Source organism: Miscanthus floridulus, chromosome 15 (genome assembly GCF_019320115.1).
Source record: "Miscanthus floridulus cultivar M001 chromosome 15, ASM1932011v1, whole genome shotgun sequence".
In the NCBI taxonomy this organism is placed as follows: Eukaryota; Viridiplantae; Streptophyta; class Magnoliopsida; order Poales; family Poaceae; genus Miscanthus; species Miscanthus floridulus.
Genome location: NC_089594.1, coordinates 40,329,673 through 40,337,171, shown reverse-complemented (window position 1 = coordinate 40,337,171; position 7,499 = coordinate 40,329,673). Strand labels below are relative to the sequence as shown.

The 7,499-nt window shown below is 42.1% G+C and overlaps 1 pseudogene; it reads right to left on the bottom strand.

Annotated features, from left to right (window-relative positions):
* Positions 1 to 123: 123 nt before the first annotated feature.
* On the bottom strand, positions 124 to 6,234 carry LOC136507940 (protein SUPPRESSOR OF GENE SILENCING 3 homolog; annotated as a pseudogene).
* Between the last annotated feature and the right edge of the window lie 1,265 nt (positions 6,235 to 7,499).

Here is a 7,499-nt window from a genome sequence, read left to right as displayed (position 1 = left end):
CCGACCATCCTCGGATGCAGGTCAATCCTACAACTAGCTGAATCAGACACTTTGACGATCAGAGCAAACAATTTCAGTAAACATCCGGGGCATAAGAAAGGCAAAACCATCACCCACATTCAAACCAAAGCGCAGGGCCATATAGGATATATAAACTAGATATAACACTCCAGTTGTAGTTTGACCCATATGCCATCACAGGCAAAACGCACAGTGTTCAGATGTTCGAACCACACACTACGACCAAATAACACGGTGCTGGTCATGTCTCCATATCACGCGCGCTGAGACCACAGGGACACCATGTTTAGCAACATCTACAGAATGTCTAGGCATTCTTTTATGGACAAGCAGGAGCATGTACGAGATTGCTCAGGACCTAAGGTAGCAGCTGAAGCCTCTTTACGAGCTGGAGGCCTCAAAGGTATCTGGCTTATGCTTCTCCATCAGGCCCGTCAGGGCTGCGTCGAGCTCCTTCTCCAGCTCCAGCTCCTTCTCCATGTACTCTTTCTTGAGCTTCATCTTCTTCTCCTCGTGGACTTTGATCAGCTCATCCCGCTCAGCTTCAAACTCTGCCACATCCTTGACCTGGCAATCAATGAACTTCTGTACATGATCCTTCCTGCACAAGACGGATGGATTGAGAATGGGAAACAGCAACTGACATGCGGTTTGAAATTACAATTTCTGCTTGAGATGATTGAAGCAGGAAACAAAAGCAACCCTGAGTTCTTGACAACACATGCATTGAGATGGAGCATTTACATTATTTTCAGGCATGGTAATATCCAACTGTGAATTAGTGACACACCTTAGCTTACGATCTTTGGTAGTTCCAGTATCTACATCAAAGCGTCTAGCCTTTGAGCGCTCCTCCTGCAGCAACTTCTCAAACAGCTTTTCTTTATCCTCTGTGGCCTTGTGAATATCCTCAATTTGACTATGAAAAAATTCCTCCTGGTACTTCATCTGCAAAGCATGGAAACAAGGTCAACAACAGGTGGTGAAATCAAAAGATGACAGCACCAATCTTATCACAGAAGTATTGAAGTGCAAAACATAAGTGTGACCCTCACAGCAACAACAAACTCTTTATTATTTGTTACTAAAGCCATTGGCACAGACTTGGATGAAAAAAAAATTGTTGATTGTCGCATGTTCATTGGTAGAAAATATAACCACTTGGGTAACCTTATTACCTCTTGCTCATACTCCAAGTGCTTCTCTTTTGCTTTACTCCTGACAAATATATTCTCTTCTATAGTCTCACGTAGCTTCTGGCTAACAACACCCAATGATTCTTCTACTGCTTTAGAGCGCTGCTCTGTCTTAACCATTTTGTTCTTCATGTAATTCAGTTGTTGGTTGTCTTCACTCATCTGTTTCATTTGCATCACCACCATCTTATTGTAAGACTCCATCTCATACTTCAGACGGCTTTTACCTGAAATTATAGTGAAGATAAAAATATAGTTAGCAATTCTGCAGTTAAGTTAGTAAAACGCTCAATGTCCTGTTCGGTAGATGCAACATAACTAGAACAGCCTGATGTATGTATTTCAAAAACACTCCACTACTTATTGAACTTGGAGGCTTCATATTTCAATAAACAGGTTACACATTCCAATTCTTTGATTTATCTGTTGTACTGTTTGAAAAGTCATACTACCTGCGGTCACAATTTCTTCACCATTCATAATAAGCAATGGTTTCAGTCAAGAGTGGGTGATGATTTCACAAACAAGACAACAATGGCACACAAAGAAGCATTTTGCTTCGATGATTCCTAAGTTATCAGTAAGCGATCTAATGGCCATATGATTTAGTTCAAAAGGCCACATTCCAAAAGTTCATAGAGAAATCCTCCCTTCCCTGCAGGCCCTCGAAGAAGGGAGCTGCACTAAACCGAATGTCCAGAATTGATTGACCTATAAAAAGAAGGAAGTCTGACTTGAGTATCATTCTTCCTAAAAATAAGCGCCATTTTAAGTTGTGCTTCACTGTGGATTAAGTTAGTTGGTGGAAGTGTTGCGAAATATTAGCAAGATTTTGCTGTTATTGCTCTCCAAACAAGAAGCTTTAATCTATTGCTGCATCCAGATTTACAAATATGAAACTGCTATTGAAAAGGAACAAATCCAAACAGAGCATATAGTGATGCACTTTAAAAGTTAAATGAAATAAAACTGAGGTTCTGTTCCAGCCACCATAAAAACCCTGCTTAGCCTTCATAGATTAAACAGGGTGTAAAAGAAAAGGAAAACAACAGAGGACCAATTATCAGTGGGTGAACAAAATGATTACTAGAAGTACCAAGCATAAGCATAGTCATGCACTTTTCAAATTTAAATGAAATAAGCATAAGCAAGTGCTATTGAAAAGCACTACAATTCTAGACAGGGCATAGAGTGATGCACTTCTAAAAATTAAATTGATATAAAACTAACATTGTGCTTCAGCCACCATAGAAACAATTATAAGCAGGATGTAAAAGGAAAGGAAAGACCACAGAGGACCAAGCGCAAATTAAAGTACTAGAATACCGTTTAAACATGCATTACCAGTGGGCGAACAAAATGATTACTAAAAGTAACAACCATATAACATGTCAATGAAGTGGAAGGATAGAAATATCGAACTTCATGTGTCGTTATGATTAGTGTAACAAAAATATATATATTTTAGAAGAACACAAATATATTTCACGTGTACAAGTTTTCATCAGACTTGACAGACTTCATTATTCAATGCATAACGAATTCAGGGATAAGTCCACTAAATCATGTTGTTTATACCACATAAAAAAAGCATACACACAGAATAGAAAGCATTAATTTTGTAAGAAACAGTACCATGGCAATGCTTGTTGAACGCCTCCATATCCTCTTTGCTTGCTAAGAAACCAAATAGCTGCCTTTTACCACCAGGTACGAATCGAACCTTGCAGAGCTGCCATGCATTCCTGTCTGTACCTTGATTAACAAAGTGCCTATGCAGACGTTCAGCTTCCATGTAGCCCACAGCTGAGCTTTCAAATATTAACACGCTCATACCACGGTGCCCAGAGGGACCATAGGCATGGCGTGCTTTGGTTGCCGCATATTCTCCAAAATAATCAAGGAGCTCTTGGTTCCCCATGCCCTTCCACTAGATCAGGTCAAAGAATAAACAGAAATCAGAATACAATAGAACTTAATTGTATAGCCCTTGAAGAGCTATACAGGACTTCTTCTATAAGATCTAAGAAAGAAGCATTTATGATCCACACTCAGCTCAAAAAATTCTGGGGACACAATGTATTGAATGCAATTAGCTATTAAAATAATACAGAGGATCAATGTGGTCAATTTAGAATGCACAAGACAAGAATATAACATCTAGGTAAATAAATATAACACATTATTCGTAGTAACTGATCCACTTTGTACAGTCAGATCAAATACTCTAAGAAGATGCACAAGTGTCAAGTTATGCTTAAAAGGGATAGAGGGAACCCAAATGCAAAATGCATCACAGGATTACTACCAAGTTACCTAGTCAATATAAAAAAAATCATAACCACCAGTAGACAAGTGACATGGACATAAATAAAAAGTTATATAAAAAAATCAGTCACCTTATCATCGTCATCTTTTTCCAAGAAGGTGTTCATAACAATAACCATTGGTGGCCACACTATCTCCCGATCAGTGCTTTCTCGCAGTCCTTTCCATTTCCCAAATTGTTCACCCGCTGGTACCACTGAAGTTCCCATGCGAGAGAGCTCCACTTCCAGCAATGCAGCAAATTCTCTGTGAAGCCTAACCCTTTTAGAACCCTTTGTTCTAGCATGAGTCATTAAAGGTTGCAGCCCTTTGTACCAGTCAATTGCCCCAGGTCCATTTTTGCATGCTGGGCAATGCCATTCCCTAGCCAGTTCATTTATCTGTTCAACACTCAATGTATTCAATTTTTCAAAGAATTCTTTGAACCACTTGTTTGTTTTTCGAGTCTCAAAACTTTTCTCACTTGCATCAGAATCATAGTCATCACTGATATCATCACTCAAATCATCATCATCATCTGATGTATTGTTGCCATCAACATTCTCCACCTCAGGGTCAGAACCAGATAGAGGAGCATCATCCTTCTCGACTTCAGAACCAGATGGGCGAGGCCTGGATTGCCACTGCCAACCATTTGCCAGAGGTGGAGTCAGAACAGGCCGCAATGTTTGTGGTGGCGGTCTAGGATTGCCTCTGTTAGCAGCACCACGATCTTCCAGAAGGGTGCGAGGAACCATTGCCACCCCATGCTGGCCTTGCTGTGTTAGGTGTCGCATTTGTGGAACTCCCCGGTGCCCACTGTCTCCCACCTACTTGCCCTGGTTTCTTCGACTTCTTCCCCATGGTTTTCCAGCCACCATCTGTATGCAGGGTGGGATTATGCAGAGTCAGATAAATTAATCTCAACAAGTATCTGTCAGTAATGGCAAAGAACATCATACTCCACTACGAAACATAATGATGCTAATTAATCAGTGAGGAAAGTTGCAGGAAATAGGTTATAAAATACTTAAAGAAATAAAAATACATTTACCTATTCAACATAGTAATTTCATAACTATCAAAGTTCTATCAGTAGCTAATATACTGACCAAAAGCTAGATGCAGATCTAATTGTCCAGAGATACATGCAAGTCATTATAGGACCAATACACATTAAGACAACAATTGGTGGCCACTGATTCTAATTTCACTAGGCTCAAAGTATGCATAACAATCACAAAAATGCATACACAATCAATCCTGCAGTAGGGATAACATGTTGCCATCACATAAGTAAATCACATACATCAAGCCTTTCACTTGTTAAAATGAACATAGCCAGATTACCAGATTGACATTGTCAAACCAATCCGCAGTAACATAATTTTCCCAGGAATCATTAAGTTATTCGGTGTGTTATCAGGCTCCATGAAAGAATGAAACAAAGTGGAACACAAGGTAAAAAGACAAGCAGCAACAATGAAAAAACAAAAATAATTGACTACCAGCAACCATGCAAGTAACCTTACCAGGAGACAACTGAATGAGTATCAGACTTGACTAAGAACAACGAAAAAACCTTTATAAAATTCACAACATAACTTGAACCCCCTATTCAAAACGTAATCCAAACTCACGGATAGAAATTGGAATGATTGTAAAAATGTCACAAACCAACCACACAATGAAAACAAAGAGTATATACCGGTTACACAAGGACAGTGAACTAAAAGAGCTGTCAAAATATCATGCAATTACTAAGACAATAAAATCACCTACCATTTTTTTAATAAAAAAAACACAACTACCACGGCTGAGAACATTAATCCCTTATTTATTTTAGGATAATATATGAAATTGTAGAAATGCTTTGTTGTTGTTGTATAATATGAAATTGTACAAATGCAAGGGTTTATTAACTCATAGATCACTGATTTTAATTTTAATATTACAATAGTTTCTAACAAATAAGCAACAATTATTAACTCATAGATCACCGATTTCTTAATCGTAAAAGGACCTAAAAAAAGAGCGCAGGCCTGACAAAATCTGCTTTGCACGGAACACACGATCCCCATGTAAATGGCTAAATCCTTCCCACCATCACAAAAAAATGGCTCAATCCCACCAAAAAGAAACGCAATAAAATTCAAGAGCAATCCATTATAAAAAAAAAATTCAAGAGCAATCCGCCAACCCCCAATTCCATCCAAGGAGATGAAACAAAATCAAACGATAAAAAAAAGCTACACAAGCAGCACCATGGATCCGCGCAAAGCGCGGATGAACCACGGGAACGCCCAAACAAACCCACCGATTCCGCTTTTCGCACCCAGGCGAAGCAGCATTCGCCCCTTGTCCCCGAAAACCCGTCACTCCGAAACAAACCGCCCAAAATCGAGCGACACACGCGACCAACCCGCACGCATGAGACCAATCACATCCTCGAAACAAAGTTCCCCGCAAATCCTACCTAAACCCTACCCGACCCCCTCAAACGATCCGGCATTGCGCGATCCGTCCACCCACGAACCACAGGGAGGAAGAGGGGGAGAGGCGGGAGGTTCTCACCGGGTCCAGGAGGCCCGCCGTCGCGATGATCGCCGGAGCCCGACATCGATCGCGCGCTCCTCTCTTTCCCTCTCCGCTACCGCGCTACGGCGTGTGGCCTGGGGGGTTTGTGAACCGCAGGGAGGCTAAGAGAATCTCATGCCGAAGACGAAGATCAGCTCGATCCGCCTCTCCCCAGACGACACATCTCACTGACGGCGTGGGCCAGTATAGTGGGTCCCGAGATGCAGTTGGTAGGGCAGCCTCCGGCAAAGGTGACGAAGGATGAGGTCCACGTGGCCACCTTCGCAAGACGATGCATTCTCATGCGCTGGGCTGAAACTGGCTGAAAAACACTGTTCTGGCTGAATTGTTGTAAGAGAAAAACACTGTTCCGGCTGAAAAAACAAGCCGAACACGCCGAATATGGGGTTAGCCGAACGGGGCCAATGAGTGGCACTGCCAGTGGGGTCCGCCGTTTGCCTCCTCTCTAACTGCCGGTAATGATGAAAACGGTAGAACTCGATCGAAAAACTCCTCAACCGTTTTCTACTTTTACATTTGAAATACGAAAGCGAAAGCGAAAGCGAAAGCGGACAAGCCGGACACGAAAACGAACACGAACTTATGGAATATCTAAAATTTTGGAAACGAACCAATTCGAGCGGAATTATGTCGAACACGGTCGGTATGCGAAAATTCAATACGAAATACCGACCCACAATGCATAGCATTAAACAAGTGCACGAACCAAATACATAACAAGTTCACAACTAACAAGTGCATGATCTAGTTCAAGTGCATAGCATTAAACAAGTGCACGACCAAATACATAACAAGTCTAGAACAAGCAATTAACAGAATATGAACGTCTACAGTTCATCAGCATCATCCATGATGTCAGAATCACTTTTCATGTCTTTTTCTTCCTCATTGTCCTCCTCAGCGTCCTCTTCCCCCTCCTTGTTATTGTCCTACAAGTTTTCAAAATTTATTTACAATACAAATGATTAAAAGAATAGATCTCCCTTGGGCTAGTTTCTAGCCCAGCCCCCTTCCTTCCGTCTGGGCTAAAGCCCACGCCGACCACCTCCCACTCAGTTCCCTCATGCTCTCACTTACACGCGGGCCCTGCCCATCAGCCCCATCCCCTTCCTCTACCTCTCGTGTCTCTCGTCACGCACACACGCCGCCGCTGCTCGGCTTTTGTGAGCGCGCGCACCGCGCCTCAGCTTCCCGCCCGCGCAAAACAAAATCGCCCTGAGCACGGAACACGATGCCAGAACCTCTCTTTCATCCTCGCCACAACTACGGACAAATTTGACCGGCCTCGGGTTCCGTTCTGCCTCCGCATACGACAAGCACCACCTCCGCAGCACCGCCGCCACCTCTGTTCATCGCGGCTGTCGCCATTGGCGCGGC